Here is a 24,099-nt window from a genome sequence, read left to right as displayed (position 1 = left end):
TCTGTCCAAGGTGTTTTACAGACAGAGAGACTTTTTAAAGTAGGGTCGGTTGGTCAGAGATTTTTTTTCTTTTTAATTTTTTTCTGCTGGAGACTAAGATGGACCTAAAATATTTCCAAAAGCTTGAAAACTCTGGCAAACATTTGATGATATTTTGCAAACATATTTTGAAAATAATTTGAATTTTTTCCAAACAATTTCAGTCAAAATCAATAAATTTTGGCAAACATCTGATTTTACATGAATTCAGTATAATTTTAACAAAAATCTCCAAAAATGCAAAATCTGGGTCAGTTAGGCCTGTAAAACAGGGTGTTCTTTTGAGGCCTAATCTCCAACCTTTGCGAAAGGTGGCTACTAAAACCCAGCTTAGAAAATACAAAATGCTTCAGCTATATTGCCATCAAAGCTTAACTTGATAATTTAGCAAACAAAATAATGAACCTTACCATATGGTGCTTTTGCAACCATAGACCCGCTAGGATCACTTGGTGGTCCCACTCCAGCTTTGTTCTCTGCCAGGACTCTGAATTCATACTTCGTTCCATCAATCAGATCTTTGCATGTGAACTGCGGATGTGTGATAGCCTGTGGGTTCAGTCTCTGCCACTTGACTGCAAATGGTTCATGTCTCTCCACGTAGTATCCGGTTACAGGGCTGCCACCATCATTTTCTGGTGGGCTCCAGCTGACTGTCATGGTTGTCTGGGATACATTGGATATCTTGGGAGCTTTGCATCGTCCAGGAGGATCTATAAATGTGAAAAAAAGGGCATATTCCATTAAAAAATTGCAATTCTACTCATTTGGAATAGTTGGACCATAAGAGTTCTTTGCTGTCCATAGTAAATGCACTATAATTTGTTTCACCTTGAAAGACGTCAGAGCATTTATATGGTTGTGCTGCAAGCGTGCTGACAAACCAACCTTGTATGTGTATTATGCTCTGCGGGTGTGTTCAAATCTATTTTGCAGACAGCGAAATATGCATCTAAGTCACTACCGAACTCCATGTGAAACAAAGTATAGTAAACCCATTTACAGAGTAGCACCTGTATGCATGAATTGCAGGCAAGTTTATAAAAAAGGCCAAAAAAACCCTCTCTGTAGACTGGAAACATGCCAAATTTCTTCAAGCCTGCTAAATGACTACTATCATTACAAAAGATGTTATTTTACAAATGTATCACTATTAACTTACACCTTAAATGCATCAAAGTAACTTATACTTACCATACGGTGGTTTAGCCAAGAATACGCCAGATGAGTCACTTGGAGGACCGAATCCGGCCTTGTTCGCAGCCACCACTCTGAACTCATACTCGTTCTTTGTCTGGAGTCCTGACACCTTATATGTAGTCTCCATCACAGGAATCTCATTGACAGGAGTCCACCTCAGAGCCAGTTTCTCCTTCTTTTGGATGACATAGCCGGTGATTTCAGAGCCACCATCAGATGCTGGTGGAGTCCATTTGACTGTCATATTAGTTGCTTCAATGTTGGATACAGTTGGCTTGCCTGGTGCACCTGGTACATCTGCATTGGAAATGGATGTGAGAATGTGTCTTTAGAATTTGAAATGGTATCTGTCAAAATATTTCAGGCTTACTTGAGCTTATGAAATACTATTCAGAATTCATTCTTGAAGAGATTCATCAAAATGGTTCATGTAGATTAGCACAGAAAGTAAAGTCACACCTATGACCACATTATCCAGAGAACATCTAGAAACACTCCATCATCTAGAAACACCGGCAGTGCATCTGGAATCACTCATACATGATCAAGAGATGAGACCAGTTGAGTCTCAAAATGTTGTAGTTCCATAAAATGTGAGTACTGGATATGTTTCAAGAATATTTTCTTTGCAAGACTATTCAGAGTTGTTTACACTTTTTATTTTTGGTTTAATGCTCTGCGTCTTCAACATCCAAGTCTTAAGATATTTTCTCAAAATATCAAGAGCTATCTTAAGAACCACTGAACCAATACTAGGCTTGTGTGTACTCATTTTAATGCATTGTTCACGCTGATTCCAAATATAGTCTTGCATATGTACAATTCTGAATTTTTTGAATTAAAAAAAAAATATTGAAACTTGTCATCTGCTGCCAACACCCGGCTGGAGACAGTTAATGTGGAGTTTAGCCATGTATGTGTACTTACCATATGGTGGTTTAGCCACTTTAGCTTCAGAAGCCTCACTGGGTGCGCCAGGTCCTGCTTTGTTAACAGCCGTCACACGGAACTGATATTCTGTTCCTTCTTTCAGTCCAGGCACAGTTAATGTTGTGCCGGTCACTTGTTCAACTGGTACCCAGCGAGTACTGAAAGCCTCTTTGCGCTCAATGTTGTATGCGATGATTGGTGAGCCACCGTCTGATGAGGGTGCTTTCCATGATAAGTCCATTGATTTGGCAGTTATGTTGCTAATCTTTGGAGCATCTGGTGCTCCAGGGGCATCTAAAAGAAAAACAAAAATCACAAATTAAACTTGTACGGAAGTGTAGATCATCAGAAAAAAATTGGCCCAGAAGAGGAGCAACATGGGCCTAAGCTAGAAACTAGTTTGCCCCGGTGACGAAAACTTAATTCTGTCCATGCTGATATCATTAGTATTACGTTTAGATGTTGTATTACGTTTAGATATAGTAACTCAATTGTCCAAAATGCCTCCTTTGGCCCCATGGAACAGACTGCATCACAAATGCAAATGAAACAAGTGGGTGGTAAAACATTGAATTGAATCAGTTAAGATAGCCTTTGAAGTTTCAACAAGGAACTAAAATCTACAGCATATTACCACTTTCAAACACCTTCAATCTTACCTCTTCCCAACTTTAGTTATTTCTCAGCTCATTCTTTCTTTCTCTCCATAAAATGCACTTTGTCTACGGTGTACTTTTTACACCTCATTGTTTTTGTAAATGCCCAGTATCAACAAAGACTTACCATAAGGTGCTTTGATGAGTGTTGGTCTAGTAGGTTCACAAGGTTTACCAATGCCAGCCTTGTTCTCGGCACTCACACGGAACTCATAGGTCAATCCGGTCTTCAACTCTGACGCAGTGAACTCTGTCTCTGGCTCCGCATATCTGTTAACACGGACCCAACGTGAGCCATACTGTTCTTTCTTTTCTATGATGTATCCAGTGACTGGTGCTCCACCATCGGAGTATGGCGGTTGCCATGTTAGTGTTGCTGTACTCTCAGTTACTGAAGTAACTTGCAGAGCATTTGGTTCATCTGGGACATCTGAAGAGAGACAAATGATGACAATAGTTTAGTTACCACTGATAAATGGGCCTAATTATGTCACCCGCATGTTAACCCTCATTTTACATATATGTCATAGAATTTACAAAATGTTTCGGGATTTGCCCCCAAGCTTCTTAACAAGAGAATACTAGAGAGGGAAGAATCATGTAGATTTCCCCATTAGCTCAGTTGTTATAAAGGGCTTTTCCAGTTAAATCCCTACACTCCCTAAAGAAGACCTGACCTTAATCCCCCATACAGGGTGTGTAGATTTAAAATGGAATCACTCAATCAAAAACCCCACTTGAAATTCACACTCCCTGCATGGAAGATTAAGGTCTTCTATAAGGGGTGTAGGGATTTCAACTGGAATAGCTCAGCTGTTACTTGGCCTGGGTATATAGTTGTAAATTCATCATGTAGTTATTTCCATGGCAAATTTGCCATTATCTTTACTTCAATAAACCCGATTATTGTGACCATACACCTCCCTTTGACTGTATTATGTTAATTATTAACCGAGCTGCACACAACACATCAAGTAGAGCAGTCGGTATAATTACCAAGTTGTGTACTAATGTACTTGGGTTGACTAATAATGCATTTCATGCTAAAATGAGCTTGTCTCCAGACTCTTGTGATGAAATAAAATAAGAACAATACTTACCATATGGTGGTTTAGCCACTCTAGGATCAGAAGGCTCACTTGGAGTCCCTACACCAGCCTTGTTCTCAGCACTGACTCTGAACTGATACTCTGTACCAGTCAACAACTCAGGGACAGTGAACACTGTGTCAGAGACGTGGAAACGGTTGGCCTTATGCCAGCGCGTGCTGAATTTGTCCTTCTTCTCGATAATGTAACCCGTGATTGGGCTACCTCCATCAGTCAACGGTGGGTGCCATTCGATGGTGATCTCTTTGGCATCAGTCTTTTTCACTGCTGGTTTGCTTGGAGGTCCTGGTACATCTGTAGAAGAGATTATTTAAGGTTTTGTTAGAAGTTGTTGATAGCAAACAATTGTGGTGTCAGTTTGAAAAAAATGCACCAAATTGCTATTTTGAGTAATTGGCCCATTACTCAGAATAGCAATTTGGCAAAAATATCAAGGTATCAGTAACAAAATTATCCATCTTGAAAACTATTGATGCTATTTATATAATTTAGTGTCATTTTAAAGCTTATTGTCTAGTGCTTACATTTTTATCCAAATCATGAAATGTCAAAAATGCAACTTGTTCCTGGTTTTGTCAGAGCGGGTCACATATGTGCATTATATTCATATTAGGTCATTCATCAATTCTATGCATCTCAGATCTTTATACACTAAAACAATTAGGGCAGCATGAATAATGGTATAAATTATTTTGCTATAATCTGAGATGGAATAAAATAAAACTAGTTTGTGTCTGGACGTCACTGTCTGATGTTTATGTCTAACGTCACTGTCTGATGTTTGTATCTGATGTCATTTGATTGATAGATGAAGTCAGAATTAAACTAGCATTTTTATCTCTGGCTCCGATTCTAGCACTGAGAATTTGCACATACGGTGGTCCAGATCAGTTTGGCTTATTTCATTACCCTCAAAATACCCTTTTTCTGGATGGATATTATTTTCATATCAGCTATTAGTTGAAGGTTCAAAATTTAAATTGCTAGAACTTACCATAAGGTGGTTTAGCCAATTTAGCTCCCGATGATTCGCTAGCCTTGCCAATACCAGCCTTATTCTCAGCGCTGATTCTGAACTCATACTTATTACCCTCCGTCAAATCGGTCACAGTAAATGAGGTTTCAGATACGCGGTCACGGTTGGCCGGACCCATCGTCCTGTAGGCGTGTCGCATTTCTGTATGATGTAGCCTGTGATGGGACTGCCACCATCAGATACAGGTGGTGTCCAGGTGACTGTCATTGTGGTAGCGGTGACTTCAGTGACAGATGGGGTGCCGGGTGCATCAGGAACATCTGTATAGGGAGTAATTGAAAATGAAGTTTCGTTATATTTAGGTTTTCCCCATATAATGACATAAATCAACCAAGATGTACTTTAGGATCAAGAAAATACTTCTCTGCTAAGGTACATTTCTCAAATTTCTATTGGTTCAAAAATGTCGCATAAAATGGACCAGAATGACACTCACTCAAGTCTTACTTGTTAATATACAAAATATTTTATATGCCAAAGAGCACTTAAATTTTTATTTAAAAACACATTTTTAAAATTTCTATGATATATCCCAATTGGACCTTGTAACTTGGTAACTTGTAATGGTTTCCAGAGAAATGAAATAGTGTCATTTTAGACACTGATTATGACAACATGTTGCTAAAGGATTTGTTGGCATAATATGTGACATGATCAAGGGGAATGAGTCACATGTCGGCCCTGGTCGAAAATGAGTTTTACACATGTTTCTAAAGAGGACATTTAGAGCTTTCAGAAACTGAAAACCCCATGTTGATACAACTTTTTTCTGAAGTTACGCCAATTTATCAATCGCTGAAAACAATATAAAACAAAAGAATTTTAACACTTTCTTTGCCAATATCTCAAAATCAATATTAGCGACATCCGACTCATTTCCCTTGATCGTGTCACATATATGCAGATATGTTGTGTATGCCTTTCCACCTTATCACATTATCAAGGTTTTCGTATTGAAATTCCAGTTGAAATTCATACACCCCCTCTGGAAGACATGACCTTAATCTTCCACACAGGGAGTGTAATTTCAAATGGGGTTACATGGATGGGTGACTCCATTTGAAATCTACACCCCTGTGTGAGATATTAAGGTCATATCTTCAATAGGGGGTGTATGGATTTCAACTGGAATGGCCCATTACAGGTAATAACCATACTTACCATATGGATGTTTGGCCACGAAGCTACAAGATGGCAGACTTGGTTTTCCAGGACCAGCCTTGTTGACAGCGGACACTCTGAACTCATACTCATTGCCTTCCTGCAATCCCTTCACAGCCATTGACATCTTCTCTGGACCTGTCTCTCCAATTGCTGTAAATCTTGTGCCAAATTTGTCTTTCCTTTCAACAATGTAGCCAGTGATTTCTGATCCACCATCGCTAGCAGGTGGAGTCCAGCTGACTGTTGCTGAGGTTGCAGTGATGTCACTGATTTGGGGATACTCTGGTGCATCGGGTACATCTGAAGAGAGATATTTAGAATATGACAGTATTTGAATATGAAACAAAATGTCCTTCATTCATTGGATTTGGATTGAAATTAAAATAAACCTTTTGGAAAAGACCAATGAAGCACTATATAACATAACTGGTTTTGTTAAAAGGTCAATCACCTCCATTCCCATCTGCAATGAAACTGTAAAACTGGGAGTAAATATTACATCAATGTTCTAAAGAGTAGGCCTATGGAAATAATGCTATCAAAGGTTTCAACCCCCTTAATTCATTACACAGCTAGCTTCCTTCAGGACTTCAACACAATATATTGACTTGTTCCAAAAGAAGACAAGATATTTGCACTGAATATGTGTATATTTAAACTCTCTGCTGCTTCTTGCTATCTGATAACAATTCACTTGATACATCATTAGGTCAGCAGTATTTGTTCATTGTGATAAAATTATTTTTGATATTTTCAAGTTTGGTCTTTCCACAAATTCCTTATTGGTAGCAAAGTATTAAAATTTTGTAATTTAAAAAATTGTTTATAGCATGCCTTGAAGTAAATACCTACCATAAGGTGGTTTGGCCACAGCAGGCTCAGAGGGCTTGCTGAATTTACCAGTGCCGGCTCTGTTCTCAGCTGCAACCTTGAATAGATACTCAGATCCTGTCATCAACAAGGAAACATTGTAGCTAGTCTCGATCACAGACGAGGCAATCTTTGTCCAGCGTGTACTGAAGTCCTGCTTCATCTCTACTGTGTAGCCTGTGATTCTACTGCCTCCGTCGGAGTCTGGTGGAGACCAGGATACTGTCATGGAGGTTGCTTGTATGTTGGAGACTTTAGGTGCATCTGGTGCACTTGGAACGGCTGAGAAGAGTACAGACAAATATGATATTAGAGAATCTTGCAGACTATCAAAGCCATTAAAAGAAAGACCACTTACTAGCTATTGCTTGTAGCAATTGTGGACATGTATCAATTTTTATCACCAGGGACTTGTCTCTAAATAACTGCGATTGCTAGAGTGATCTAACCTTTGTCTTGACCCGAAATTCTGACCTTTGCTACAAACCCTTGAGATAATGATTATAAATTAAAATTAGAGCAGTGTTCACTCTAAGACTACATGTCATCCTTTTTGGCATGGCAAAAATGAAATTTGGGCAAGTGAATTGCCATTCTATTGAAATATAAAATATTATAAATGTTTGCCAAATTGGGCCATTTTTGAGTAGAAACTACTTCATTTGGAGCACAACACAAAAAGTTCTAGAGTTAAACTTCCCACATGATGCAATATTGTAGATCAGCTTTCAGTTTATAGCACATTGGCTTACTCAGGCCAGTGTAAATAATGAGTTCAGTAACCAATCATAGTGATTGTTAGATTAGAGGAAATGAGATCAGTGACCAATCAGAACAATTGTTACATTTGACAACATGAGTTCAGTAACCAATCAGAGCAATTGTTAGATTAGATTATAAATTCTGAAGTTTTTTAACAAATTGACTTACTGTAAGGTGGTTTAGCCAGGAATGCATTGGATGTGTTGCTTGGTTTACCCAATCCAGCCTTGTTCTCAGCGGTGATTCTGAACTCATACTCTGTGCCTTCCTTCAAGTTGGGTACAGTGAATGTTGTATCTGTGATGGGTTTCCTGTTAGCAATGGTCCAGGTAGATTTCCCTGTTGGATCAAATCACACATAAATGTTATCATTTCACTAATCTGCATTTATACCAGAATTACTTTGTATGAATCATTTCCACACCTTCCATTCACAGATTAACAATTTTGAGTTATGAGGTAAATATGGATGGAGATGTAGCAATCATACAACAGCATGGTGGTGCAGCTGCAAATACTATGGCTCACAATTCTCGCATTTCACAATACGATGTGCCGCCAGCGGTTGCTCTTAGCAGTCAAATTTTTGACCTCCAGAGTCGACATCGCCGCTCTAGCGGCCATTGGATGTGTGATAATAAAGATGTTGAAAACAGCTTCACGAAGGATGCCGTGTCATCAATAGATAGTAAATGGATCTACTGTAATTGTAAAATTGCTGTTTTAGTGTGCATTTGCATGTAACATCATAATAACATTTTAAACCGACAATGGCGTATGTTCCTGCGTTGTATTTGTGACAACTGAATGCAAAATTATGTGCGAGTGCTTGGTGATATCTACTTCCGGGTCTGGCTTGTCGACCAATTTCCCACAATTCAACGCGCTATGACGACTGTCACATTTAAACCTGAATGGGGGCGCATAGATTGTGAAATGCGAGAATTGTGGGGTAGCTTGAGATTGTGGCGCATTACCTCAATTTCCTCACCATACCAAGGTGTAATGGGCAGCTGTTGTGGTAATCACACTAAACTGATACAAGTATGCTGGTATCTTATGGTGAAGTGAATATTTAAATCACAAACATTTATTTATCTTATTTTATATGGAGAGTGCAGTTGTCATACTCAGACAAGATACTGAAACTACTAAATTCACAATGTGAATTGCTGTGACCAGGAACATTGCTTATGCCTGGAATCTCAACTCACAGTAGCAGCAGCCTCTTCTGCATCATTTTGTCATTCTAGCATGCTCAGAAAAAAAAAACCTGTTTGCTTGTCCAGAAGTTTGGTCAGTCTGTCGGAAAAAGCTTTTTTTTTTCAGTATATCTTTTTTTTTCAAGTACCGAAAGTATAATGTGAAGTACTTGTTTTTATATATAACACTCACTGACCACAGAATTTCCCCAAAAGCCAAATTCAAAGTAAGCACAATTTTATTTGCAAGTACATGTCTGGCAGACTTAAAATACTGCATTTTAAATTCAACAATGTTTTACGTGTGTAGACACTGAGGATGATAATACCAAATATCAGAACCCTTAGCCAGGTACAACTAGATGGGGGGAAACATGCAGGAAATGGTATTTTACAACATTTCTTTTATATCTTCAGTTTTTAGATGAAAAGGTTAAGACTTTTTTAGGGAAATTGTAAAAAAAAAACACTTTAAAAAAAAAAGGTTTTACGGTTAGGACTGCCGAGATGATCGGTCGGACGAGGACAAGCAAGCAACTTTTTTTTTGCCTCATTACATCTAAATTCACCAACTGGGTCAGTTTTAGAGAAAAACACACTTAACCAGTTTTGCTATTAGATACCACAATGAAGCCTTACCAGTATCTCTCCTTTCAATTGTGTATCCAGTAATAGGGCTTCCTCCATCGGATGTTGGGGGAGTCCAGGAGACAGTCATGGAGTCTGCCAATATGTCTGAGACATCTGGCACACCAGGCGCTCCAGGTACGTCTACAGATAGGAGGATAAAATGTTGAAGTGGATTGGTGAAGTATGTAACATTTAATACAATATGGGCTTGAAAATTATGTCAGAGTATCACTTTATGGAATAAAGAACACCCTCTTCCATACTGGCATTTCATCAACAATCATTTGTAAACATTTTAGGACTTTATGTTTATAACAATTAGTAGGTTTTTAGCGGGTTCGCCGTCGGACAAGTTTAGAACTGTCAAGCTTTCGTCAGGAGTAGCTCTGACTTCTTCAGGACAAAGTACCTAAGAATGAGACATGTAGACCGCCCCTTGTCTACTGATGACTCTGAAAAGAGCCGTTTGCTGAAGACTGCCCCTTGTCAACAGAAACTAGTTGACACGAAAGCTTGACAGTTCTAAACTTGTCCGACGGCGAACCCGCTAAAAACCTACTAATTGTTATGAATTCCCGTCGTAAAAGCCTATCCCACAATCTTTATGTTTATGTTCAATGAAATCAACAATGACTGACAACTTTGATAGCTAAAAGATTGTGATATATACTCATGCCAACATTTCTCAATAGAGGAGTGGAATTGAGCATGTTTGTGGAATGAACAAAAGAGCATAGTATGTATTTTTACCTTTACTATAAAAGTTTCAGCTGCAAATGACTGTTTTAATAATTAGAAGCCCAAATGTTACAGCGTACCATTCGAAAGTCTGTTATTTCAAACCACATACTTTTCCTATACTGAAGGTCCGCTATTATGAAATAAAAGTCTGCTAGTCCAAACATTTGTTTTTGGAAAATGGACCTTTGGAATATCAGAACTTTGAAATAGTGACCTGTCCCAAAAATAAACATGCAGTCTGACTTACCATAAGGTGGCTTAGCAACTGTTGCATCTGAATGTTCACTGAATTTTCCCATTCCAGCTTTGTTCTGTGCAGCCACATGGAATTCATAATCCTGACCCTCTACCAATCCAGTCACAGTAATACTAGGCTCGGTGGTATCACCTCATGGTGACCAGAGTCCAGCGGGTGCTGAAGCAGTCACGTTCTCGACTACATAGGTTGTGATTGGGCTTCCACCATCTGTATCTGGTTCCGCCCATCTGAGATGCATGCTTGTGGCTGTTACATCAGAGACAACTGGTCTGCCAGGTGCTCCTGGCACATCTGAAGGGAAATGAAATCATGTCAACTGTGTATTAATTTACTATATTTTGATAATTTATGATTTAGGAATCTGCACTATATGTGATACCAGAGAATGTGGTTATGTATGGGGTTGATGAAGAGCTGACATTAAATCAGCCAAATTAAAAATGCATACAAAGATATAAGTATTTTGCACAAAACTTATTTTTTTGTAACAAAGCAAGCTATTCCAGTTGAAATCGATACACTCTCTATGGAAGACATGACCGTAATCTTCTACAAATGGATTTGACATTCACACTCCCTGTATGGGAGATTTAGGTCATGTCTTACATAAGGGGTAGGTGGATTTCAATTGGAACAGCCCAATGCAGTATCAAACAATTTGTTTCTGACAGGGTAAAGTTGCTACATGCAAAGTGTGGGTGAAAGTATGGTTCAGCAGGTATAGACTTCTGCATGTACCTTCAATGATTGAGAAATTGAGAAACTAAACAATAATACGCATTGCCAGAAATGAGTGATGAGTTGGTACATACCATAAGGTGCTTTAGCCTTCCTCTTCCCTGATGCACCACTAGGTGGCCCAACTCCTGCCTTATTAACAGCAGACACTCTGAACTCATAATCTGATCCTTCGCTCAGACGGGTCACTCTGAATGTTGTATCAGAGACCGTATCCGTGGTAACACGGATCCATCTTGTGCTCATGCTCTCCTTCTTCTCGATTTGGTAGCCAGTGATGCGGCTTCCTCCGTCAGACTTGGGGATATCCCAGGTTAGAGTCATGGCATTCTCTGTGACTTTGCTGATTGTGGGTATGCCAGGGGGTCCAGGCACATCTAGAAATTTAAAATAAAAGCAGTAGCAAGGTAATTAAAAAGTAGGTTTGGGTATTTTTATCAATTACACATTCTCTGTTTCTCTTAATAAAGTAACACTGCACAAGTTTCTACACAAAATGTTAATATTTGACAAAACATGCACTTTACCTTGGCTTGTCTTTACTTATTTCAATGTTTCAACATTATAAGCACGGAGCCCCCCCCCCCCCCCCCAAAGCAGTGTCTCTAATGCAAGAGAGCTAACTATGGTCTGTATGTTTTCCTTGCGGCCGTAATATAGATATTGTTTTTACTGTATCTTTAAACATAATGATGATAAATGGATAAAAGTATACATTTTCAGAAAGGAAATGATGCAAAGAATCCATTACGTTTTGTTACCTGGAGAGATTTGATCATGTCTCACCTCCTTTTTCAACCAAATTGACGGTAATATCTCTTGCAGTGAGGGATCAACATTTAACCACAAATTGCCTCAGGCAAAACTCACTTCCTGGGAACCAAATACCACACAAGATCATTTTTGTGTAACTCATTGACCCATTTGTGTTATATACTGCCTCTAGCTATAATGACAGCCTTGTGATCTGGTCAACTCATTGACAGATACGAACCTCATGAGGGAATTCATTTTTTGGTCAATTCTCTCCAGGTAGTGAAACGTAATGCCACCTAGCATGACAGATTCCTGCAAAATGAGCAGTTATTGAGAAAATTTTGATTTTACTTTACTGCCTTGAGTAAGGCATACAAACAGAGGTTGAGGAACCATTACACTCACCATATGGTGGCTTGGCCACTTTAGTTTCCGATGCATCACTAGGTTTACCAGGTCCAGCCTTATTCTCTGCCACAATCCTGAACTGATACTCATCTCCTTGTGTCAGCCCTGTGACTTTGAAACTAGTCTCCTTCACAGGCTCAACATTGACACGGCTCCATCTGGTACCAAACTTGTCTTTCCTCTCACGTAGTAGCCCGTGATGGGACTGCCACCATCAGACTTTGGTGGAGACCAGTTGAGTTGCATTGAGTTGGCTTGAACATCACTGATGATGGGAGCTGATGCAGCTTCAGGGACAGCTAAAGAAACATAAATCATAATTAAATGTTAGAGTCATCATGAAGTCTTAAATATTGAAACCAGTACAAAGCAGAATTTAAATCTGACACAAAATGTCATAAATTGTTAAGTGAAAAACATAAAAGATATAACATTGAAAAATAAATTTTCATATCATGAAAAAAAAAAATTAGTAAAATATGTGTAATATGTTTTTCCTAATATATAATTCTAAATATTATGACATAATATTCTGCTGGTTATAAGCTTCATTTGATATTTAGTGTTCACTTAACACTAAAGTTTCAGAAAGTAAGAAGATGAAGAGAAATTTGTTTTCCCCCATCACTTTTTGAACCACTGACCTGTCTGGTGTGGGCACAAGACCAGGTATAGCAAGCCATGATTGTGTACGCATAACCTGACCAACATTTTGTGTATATATGTCTGTTCACATAGGATACTTGCGCTTGCAGTTGCTTTATCCTATAACCTTTTGTATCCTCTGGGGCAGTTTGTTACTTTTCTTGTCCCACTTTCATTACTTTGCATTCCATTTTTGACAAACAAACAAACTTACTATATGGCGGTTTAGCCACGATAGGTGTTGAGGCCTCGCTTGGTGTACCCAATCCAGCCAAATTCTCAGCAGTTACTCTGAATTCATACTCATTCCCTTCACTCAGGCTTGGCACTTTGAATGTAGTCTCCGTCACTGGAACCAAGATTGACTCTAGTCCACCTGGGACTGAAGCGATCACGTTTCTCTATGGTGTAGCCTGTGATGGGGGATCCACCATCTTCCGTGGGTGGAGACCAGTTGAGAGTGCATGACGTAGCTGTAATGTCTGATGTGATTGGCATGCCTGGTTGGCCTGGAGCAACTGTAAAATTGACAAAAAATTATTGGTAAGGTATCATGTCCCATTTTTTAAAACTTGTACCACAGCCTTGGACATTGAAATAGATTTAATGTTAGTCAGAATCATGCATTCAACATCTTGAAACTGGTACCAGCCTTGGGCATATAAACAGATTTAACGTCAGTCAGAATTATCCTTTCAACATTCTGAAATAACATCTGATCATTAAGTCAGATAGTAAAGCACTGTAAGTCAAGGCTGAACTGAACTGAACTGAAGTCAACTCTTGGTCCTTGGCTAGAATCCTAATGATTGTTTTTTTTTCTACAGTAGCATGAATACTAATTTATTGAACTTGTGAAATGTTCATACCTACATTAGTTTATTGTGAAAATTTGAAATATATTCAAATATTGACTGCATTACTCCTAATAGTTTTGTCCTGAAGAGGTCAGAACTAATTTAAAACAAAAGCTTAACATTTCATACTTGTCAAACAGACACTTTATGATAACAAATACCAATTTGAACATATAATTGCCACCCTTACCATATGGTGGTTTAGCAACCATGGAGTCAGATGGGGGACTAGCAGGTCCAACGCCAGCCTTGTTCTCAGCCAACACATGGAACTCATACTCCGTACCCTCCAACAAATCAGTGACTGTAAAGGTTGTCTCTGTGATGGTATCTCTGGTGACACGGATCCATCGAGTGGAGAATTTCTCCCTTCTTTCGATGATGTAATTTGTGATGCGTGCACCTCCATCCGATTCAGGCGGGGTCCACTTCACAGTCATTTGTGTGGCTAGTACATCCTTGATGGTAGGCTTAGATGGAGCTCCTGGTACATCTGTAAAAGTAAAGTAATTTATAAAGATGTGTGCATAAATATATTGCTTACAATTCCGAAAGTGAATAAAACAATAAGCTTTCAATTGATTCTGATTAATGTGTTTTAACATCTAATGAAAGCTCAAGCAGACTGCCCTACATTAAATCAAAAGAAAAAAAAAACAATGTCAATTTGTACCAATCTTGACTAAACTTTGTTCCACATTGAGTTTGATGGAGACATCAGTGCCTCAGTGCTGACAAAACACCCTGGTACATGTGTGTATAGGCTCTCTTGAAATTAGGATATCGAGTGTGATTTGATACTATGACACGCATAATGTAGCTAGCTATGTCACTACCAAACTTGAGGTGAAACAAGGTGTAGTCCTGATCACTTCCTCTCTCAAGTGTCTTTGGCCCAAACCCTCTGTTGCAATCCTTGCATATATATTTTTTTGGATCTTGCATCATCTTACGACCCTTAACTGAATCTCTTCATCCTCACACTAACTAATTTAATCTTAACCCTATTCCTAAAAACTATCCCTAACTCTAAAACCTATCCTTATCTCTTGAGCTATTGGCAATTATCCTAAAGTCTTCCCTGGATATCTTACCATATGGTGGTTTAGCAAGCTTAGAAGCTGAAGCATCACTAGGCTTTCCTTCTCCAGCCAAATTATGTGCAGTAACTCTGAAGGTATACTCATTTCCAGTGTGAAGATCCTCCACTGACATTTGGGTGTCTCTGGTAGGTGTCTTGTTGACTCGCACCCATCTTCCTGGGTGCTTGGCGTCACATTTCTCTACTGTGTAGCCGGTGACCGGACTGCCGCCATCTTTCTCTGGTGCTTGCCAGGTGACGGTCATAGAGGTTGCTTGGATGTCTGATACTTCTGGGGTACTTGGTGAGCCAGGAGTAGCTAGAGTTGGAAAGTAGGGAAAACACTAATTTAATTGTTATGTTTACTTAACTTACTTCATACAAACTTTCTATAAATAGAGCAATTGCAGTTGAAATACATACACCTTAAAACAAGACCTTAATCTCTGGCACACAGGGGTGTAGATTTCAAATGGAGTCACCAATTCTGGTCACTGAATTTGAAATTCACACTCCCTGTGTATAAGATTGAGGTGATGTCTTCAACAGGGTATGAATAGATTTCAACAGGAATAGCCCATATCTATAATATCCCAAGTTGTTAAATAAAATTCAGGTTGCATTCAGACATCATTTAATTCTCTGTCAAAATAAAAAGTAATAATATCAGAGAGCCATGCAGATAATGAAGTGGACTCAACTGAGACATGGAACCAACGCATACTGGAACACTTATACTGAGGCAAAGCAAAATACCCATCTTCTTTTTAGCTTTGTATCCAGACTGAGGATTTATGCTTGAAAATGATAAAACCATTGGCCAAACTTAAATGAAACACAGTATCATTCCATGCAAAACATGTGAGTTTTCAAAAGCTACATTTTCCTTCAGTTTTAATCTGCAAATAAAATTTGCAAATAGACATTTTGGATTACCCATGTTTTAAACATCCAAGTTTTAATTTGACACAAACTTACTATATGGTGGCTTAGCAGTGTATGCATCTGATATTGGGCTAGGCATACGCCAGCTATGTTCTGAGCACTGACTGAATTCATAGACGCCACCCTCCTTTAGTCCAGTCACTTTTAGGCTTGGAGTCTTCACATCCAAAGGCGTTGCTGCCTTCCAGACGGAGGAGAACTGTTCCTTCATTTCAACAATGAAGTTGGTGATTGGTGATCCTCCATCAGACTCTGGCGGTGTCCATTGGACTGTCATGTGGGTGGCATCAATGTCTGAAGCTGTAGGTTGACCTGGAGCTCCTGGTGCAACTGTAAAAGGTTAAAGGTTATAACCATAGTGATACAATTATACAAAATTTATACAACTAAGCAAAATAATGCTGTTAGTAATAATTGTGATACTAACTGCCGAAGTTAATGTAATTAAAAGGGCTTTGATATACAACTTAGGCTGAATATTATGAAGGCTTTACACATAATTCTGCTCCTTGATTGATAACTGCCATAATTCAGTAGTAACTTGGTTGAACTGTTCAGAAATAAATTTACCTTCAGCCTTTGTTTTTAGTGTTTTAGTGTCTGCTTATCTAAAGCTACGTAAAAATTTAATACACAAAGTGCTGAGGCTTTATGTACATGATTTTAGTGCATGTATGACAATCCCATATAGAGGACTTCCACATTCTCTCCTCTAATTCTTTGCTGTTAGTTTTACTCCAGCTTGACTTACCATAGGGTGGTCTCATTGTAACTTTCTCTGATGCGTTACTTGGTTTGCCAGGTCCTGCCTTGTTCTCTGCTATGATACGGAACTCCAGCTCATCACCTTCTTTCTGTCCAGAGACAATGAACTCTGTATCTGTTGTCTTGCCAACTTGTATCCATCGTATACTGTAGGGTTCCTTCTTCTCTATGATATAGCCTGTCACAGGACTGCCTCCGTCATCTTTGGGTTGTCGCCATCTGAGGTTAAGTGTATGGGCTGTGACGTCACTGATTTCTGGGGTGCTTGGTGAGCCAGGAGCAACTGTTGAGGCAGAAGGAAAGGAAACAGATTCACATAAGGTTAGCTTCAATGTCTGATTTTGGCAATTTTATATCTTTTCAGCACTGGCTCATTGTCAATACAGTTTTGATGTAAACAGTAGTCCTTTGTATGACAAATCAATGAAGAGTTACAAACCTGACTACAGAAATCATACCAAAAACTAAATCTTATCATCATTCATGAAATGAAGTTATGAATATGAATATCTTTGAACAACGAAACAAGTACATATATTTTAAGAGCAACATACCATATGGTGGTTTGGCTTTGATAGTCTCTGATACAGCACTAGGTTTGCCAGTACCAGCCTTGTTCACTGCGCTCACACGGAACTCATAGTCATGACCCTCGTTCAGGTCCGTCACACTAAAGGTCGTCTCGGGAACATCAAATTTATTGCACTTGGTCCATCGTCCTCTACCACCCTCACGTTTCTCAATTACATAGCTTGTGACAGGGCTACCCCCATATAATGCTGATGGAGCCCATGAGACTGTAGCTGATGAGGCCAAGGCGTGGGATACTCTAGGCTTGCTGGGTGCATCTGGCACATCTGAAAAATAAAGTGGTATAAATTGGTACATAGTTAATAAGGTAAAAGATAAAGGAACACTGCACCATCATCCCCTTATCACTCAATACACTTTAGAAGCTATAATTATAAACTTCACAATAAGGACTATGATTGCTTTAAATAAAACCATGACAATTCCAATATCGGGTAAACATATGCTGGTCTGAGTTGGACAATGTTACTACTATTTTTGATATTTCAACAGCACTATCTGATTGACATGAGAATACATTTGTGTTGAACTATAATATGTATATATTTAATACTGTTCATGTATCATAAAAATGTTTTACACACTTCTGTATAAACAAAGACCATATAGTCATACTCATTTTCCATAGAATGGCTTCATGTTTCAATATCCCTACAAATATTGCAGACTATCAATTTTGTCCAATAGACTATAAAAACTAAATCTTATATTACCCTGTACATAATAGTTTTAAAAGTAACATGCTCAATATCCTTACCATATGGTTTCTTAGCCACAAATGATGCTGATGGCTCACTAGGCTTGCCATCTCCAGCCTTATTATGTGCAGTTACTCTCACTGTATACTCTGATCCTTCACGTAGGTTCTTCAGATTGAAGGTACATTCTGGCACATCACGTTGGACTACTGACCATCTGGTACTGTAGGAATCCTTGGTCTCAACTATGTAGCCAGTGATTGGAGCACCTCCATCAGAGGATGGAGCGGTCCATTTGACAGTAGCTGAGGTTTCTTGGATGTTGGATATTTCAGGTTTGCTTGGTGCTCCAGGAGCATCTAAGATGAGAAGATAAAGAATGTTGAATCTCCATAGGATCTCACACAAGCTAATCTGTCAGGGCAGAGTTCTTTCAATCATGATATGTTTGCATAATCATATACTGAACTTTGAATGTGCTGGGTCTGAAACCTAGTAAATCCATAAGTTGAGACCAGCATTTGAGCTGCGTTTATTGAATGAAGGTTAATGAACTTTGCCACTGTGGCATGAGGCAATGAGGTCATTGGGTTATTGCAATTGAAATCCATGCACCCCCTATGAAAGACATAACCTTAATCTCCCACAAAGGGGTGTGAATTTTACATGGGGCTACTCAAAATGTTTGACTCCATTTGAAATATACACGCCTATTTGGGAGATTAAGATCACATCTTCCACAGGGGTGTATGAATTGTGACTGTAATAGCCCATTGTGGGCCATAATGTATGTATGATATGTTTGCTGTAATGTGAAATTGATCTGTTACATCATCATGTGTGAATTTTTAACTGACCAACAAGACTCACATTTTTGAAACCTAAAGAGGTTAAAAAACCTATCATTTTTTATCATGTTTTTGTTACTTGTATGTTTTAATTTTGATGAAAATAAATTTGTTTGATATTGACATTGAAAGAGTTCACATCAAAAAATAGAGGCCTTGCATGTGACGTATCATCCCGTAAATATGGCGGACTACTCAAATGCATTCAACAAAAGCATGATTGCAATCTACCGTGACAGTTCGTCTCACACACGTAACCCTGCACTACGATCAAATAGGTTGATGACAACATTTGATTGAATGTGACTGCACTCCGCCATAACTACGGTGAAGGACACCGGCTCAAATCCTTTGTTTGGAACCAATCGATAATTTCATGCAGGGCCTCTATAGGGAAAAAGTTAAAAGATAAATCCTGTGGACTGAAAAAGAAAGACATAGACAGCAACATCAACAAACTCTCACCATAAGGATCTTTGGCCATGACTCCATTTGATGGTTCACTTGGCTTGCTAGGTCCAGCCTTATTGTGTGCCGTCACATGGAAACTCATACTCCTTGCCCTGTGTCAGATTAGTAACCTTCTCCTTCAGCTGAGGCATCTTGGTGACCTGTACCCAGCGATTGGTGAAGATTTCTCTCATCTCTAAGGTGTAGTTGGTGACCTTGGAACCTCCGTCGGATGAAGGTGGTCTCCAGGTTACTAGCATGGAGTTCTTTGTCACCTCAGAGACATCAGGGGCATCTGGTTGGGAAGGCTCATCTGTGATAAAATTCAACATGTTATTTGATAAGTATGTATGGCCCTGGCTACTGGATACAATCAAATCTAGTCCTTAGATACTCCTCATGATAAGGTAATGATATTTTTAAATTGTGATTAGAAAAATGCTGCCTATAAATTATCAAATGTTTTCGCAAAGTGTCTATACACCAAGTTAGGTATGTTTGAAATTCCTTTTGAATTCTAGCCAATAATCCCTTTCCGAAAACTATGATTCCAAATACTCCACATAGTTACAGAATGCTTAATGCTTCATTCAAAACTTATGACAATCCCAGAGAATAAACATTACAACAGTATTTTTTATTAAAATATGCATATTTTGTCAAATTCCAACAAAATCTTACCATATGGAAGCTTCACCAGGACTGGTTGTGATGCCTTGCTAGGCTCTCCAATGCCTGCCTTGTTCTCTGCAGTAACCCTGAATTCATACTCATGCTTGGGCACAAGATCTGTCACTTTGAACTTAGTCTCCTTCACAGGCACCCTTGTTGCACGCACCCAGGTGTCCTTGCCTGGTTCTTTCTTCTCAATGATGTACCCGGTGATTGTACCACCACCGTTATCTTCAGGTGGAGACCAGCTGAGAACCACAGATGATTCTTGAATGTCTGAGACTTCCGGAGTGCTTGGAGCAGTTGGTGGTTTCACTGCATATGTCACATGTTGGCTAGGGGATCCGAGTCCGGCTTTGTTTTCAGCGACAATTCTGAATTCGCAGTCTTGTCCTTCTGGCAAGCCAGTCACAGTGAAACTTGTGCCTGTGACGGTGGCTGGGGTAACTCGTGACCACCATGTGCCAAATTTGTCTTTCTTTTCTATGACGTAACCGGTGATTTCTGCACCGCCGTCAGACTCTGGTGGAGACCAGCTGAGGGTTGCTTCACCTGGTTTTCTGTCTTTGATCTCTGGAGTGCTTGTAGCACCAGGAGCATCTGAAAATAGGGTGTATAATGAAGATTGTCAGAGACTAGCAGGAAGAGGAACATGATCATTGTATTTCGTCAAGGACTATGGCATTTCCAAAATGTGATCAAGTTACTTGAATAATTTTACAGACATGTCACTTGCATTTGGGATCATAATATTATTAATTATGTTTTCTTGTCAGTTGCATGAGTTTTGATGAATTTGTGACATTTCAAAATTTTGTAGTAAATTGGAGGTTGATACCTTGCATTTGATAGTATCAGACAAAATGTCATGTTAACAAAATGCAAGTTCTGGTATTTGATTTAATTTTATACTTTCATTTTACCAATTGAATGAATAGTCTACACCAAGATATTTTGCATACTAAATATTTGGTAAGAGAATAATTTCTGATCTAGAAATCCAAAAAAGTGTCGATAATCAATTTGGCCCAAGACACATCTTATGAACCATTAAGCATCATTTAGAGATGTAGCTCTATGCAAGCACAGAACCCTAATCAGCCAACATAAAGAATAACCATCACAGCCAGGATTAGCTCCCTGAGTTTTGTACAGGCTGCTCCCTACAACCTTGACATTGATGTAGCCCTATTCTTTATATCTACAGTATAGTTACTACAAGTGGTCTAAATAACCTGTCAAGTGTGCTGAGGCTTGTGGATCAACGTCTATAGGCATTGTGCCTGTACGTAGCACACTATAAATCACTGCGCTTTATTTAAAGAAATAATGTTGACTCCCACTTTTTCATCTTACCATATGGTGGTTTGGCCAGTTTGTAGCCAGTAGTGTCACTTGGTTTTCCAACTCCAGCTTTGTTCTTAGCCAACACTCTGAATTCATATTCTGATCCCTCACTTAAACCAGTCACAGTAGCTGTCGTATCTGGTGAGTCTGTGTCTGTTACAGGGGACCAGCGAATGCCAAATTTGTCTTTCTTCTCGATGACATAGCTCATGACTGGGCTTCCACCATCAGAATGTGGTGGTGTCCAGGTTAGGGTCATTGATGTGGCTTGGATGTCTGATACGGTTGGTGTGCTTGGTGCTTCTGGTTTGTCTAGCGGGAGAAAATATTATGAATATAAGAATTCAATTTTGACCACATGTTTGTGTTTCCAATGATCATAATCAATCTTGCAATAAATAAATAATGCTTAATATGATACAACAGGCACCTTATTCTAATCCGTACAAATCATAAAAACATACTTTTTCAATAGAAGAATTTGCCATATATGAGAAAGTTATAAATAACAGTGACAAGTTCTCACAACTTCTCGTTTATACTTATCATGATTATTTATAATGTGATGAATTTCTCAAAGTTGTATAGAAGCAACAATATAGAACATTCGGTGCACAACTTTAAGCTTGATCACTTTGAACCTGCTATAAGCTTTTACTTGAATTTGAACTTGATTTAATATTTTGTTTGCCGCACTTGTTGTATCTGCTTGAAACAATGGTTGTGCTTGTCTGTGAGTAGTCCCCGTGCATTTTGTCTGTGTTTTACTTGTTTTCCCTCATACCTTGCTCCTTCTCTTCACTTGAATTTTAAACAAATACAATCCAAAGTTGACAGGTAAATAAAGTTACTTACCATAAGGTGGTTTAGCCAGAGTTGGTATGGTTGGCTGACTAGGCTCTCCTACACCAGCTTTGTTTTCAGCACACACCCTATACACATACACTGTGCCTTCTGTCAAGTCCTTCACCTTCATACTAGTCTCTGCTACAGATGTTTTGTTGACACGTGACCATCGGGTGGCATGCTTCTCTTTCTTCTCTACAAAGTAGCCTGTGATAGGAGCACCTCCGTCAGACTTCGGTGGAGTCCAGGACAACAGCATGGTGGTGCCGGTAACATCTGAGATTTCAGGAGTGCTTGGAGGGCCTGGTACATCTGTAATAAATATATGATATTAAACACCCGCTCATTTTAAAGTACTGTCTTCCGCAACGGCTACAATTTGCTTCAGTGCTCTTCCACTGCAGAAAATGTTAAAAAGAAGAACAATGCTTTGCACAAAGCTAATCAAGGTCAAGAACCAAAAGTGGCTGTGGAGAACTGAAAGGCACAATCAGGTGATCCCCATGAAGAATAAAAACATTTTAATCTTTTTAAGAATAGCTTACTGAGATTAACAACTACAGGGTTGTAGCTATGGTGGGCGGTGCCGGGTGGTGGAGCCCACCACTCACTTTTGGAGCCCACCACTAAAGGTTAAATTTGAGACAAGAGACCACCACTCAGTCGCACAAAAGATGTAAAAATGTACATATTTTACCAAATATTACCATTATTTTGCAAGATCTTCCTGAATATTTACATTTTGGCCACTGTCCGCCCAGCACTCAAACTTTCCTAGCTATAACCCTGAACAACTAGACATTAACTTAACTCGCTTCAAACTTATTGTTCTTTTTGAGGGAGCCTGTGGGATTACCTTTAGGGAGTAGAATTTTTGTCTCAAAATTTGTTTTTACCTGGATCCAATTTTGCATTCAACTTACCATAAGGTGGTTTAGGTACCACTGGCTTAGATGCGTCACTTGGTTTTCCAACTCCTGCTTTATTCTCAGCAGACACTCTGAATGTGTACTCGTCTCCTTGGATCAAATCTGTGACAATATACGACAATCCCTTTACCGGTTCCACGTTGACGCGTGCCCATCGGGTAGAGAAGCGTTCCTGTTTCTCAATGATGTAGTTGAAGATGGGGGCTCCTCCATCAGACAATGGTGCAGTGTAAGATACGGTTAGGGATGTTGGGTTGATGTTGTCAAATTGAGGTACTCCTGGTGGGCCTGGAACATCTGCAAGGTAGGAATAATACCATCTTGATAATTGTATGTTCTAGATTTAGGTTTACGTTATTACTAGTAAAACAAGCATGATTGAACACAAAAACATGAACTTTTATGGGCTAATCCATTAAAAAACCACACTACCCTGTGGAAAATTTTGTAAATATCTTTTATACAGAGAGTATGAATTTCAAATGGAATGAACATATTTGGCAAATCCATTTGAACTTTATGCACCCTCTGAGAAAGGTTCAACCTGAATATTCCACAGAGAGAGAGTTTCATATAGAGTTGGTTAATGTGCCAATTCCATTCATACTCCCCCTGTGGAAGATTTCCTAAACCTTCCATGGGGAGAGTGACCTTCAACTGGAAAAGTCCATTTTAAGATATATATACAAAACTTTAAATTAATCATCAAGATGAAAGTTCAAGAGGGAAGCACATTGGACTGAAGTGGGATGTGACCTCTAGTATGCAAGTCAACCAGCTTCAACCAATCCTTATTATCAATCCAAATTCTTGCTCAAATGCTAGTTAAAAGCTACAGCCTTGTTCCCATGTTGCTATGGGTTATGCTCAAACTATACCACCCTGGAAATCAAAGTCTAAATGATGTCCAGGAGTGACAACCTAA

At 39.0% G+C, this 24,099-nt stretch overlaps 1 pseudogene; it reads right to left on the bottom strand.

The window, feature by feature from the left end:
• The window catches only part of LOC140167517 (twitchin-like), a 118,454-nt pseudogene that overhangs the window by 86,195 nt on the left and 8,160 nt on the right, over positions 1 to 24,099 (bottom strand).

Source organism: Amphiura filiformis, chromosome 13 (assembly GCF_039555335.1).
Source record: "Amphiura filiformis chromosome 13, Afil_fr2py, whole genome shotgun sequence".
In the NCBI taxonomy this organism is placed as follows: domain Eukaryota; kingdom Metazoa; phylum Echinodermata; class Ophiuroidea; order Amphilepidida; family Amphiuridae; genus Amphiura; species Amphiura filiformis.
This window is presented reverse-complemented; position numbering and strand designations above follow the sequence as displayed.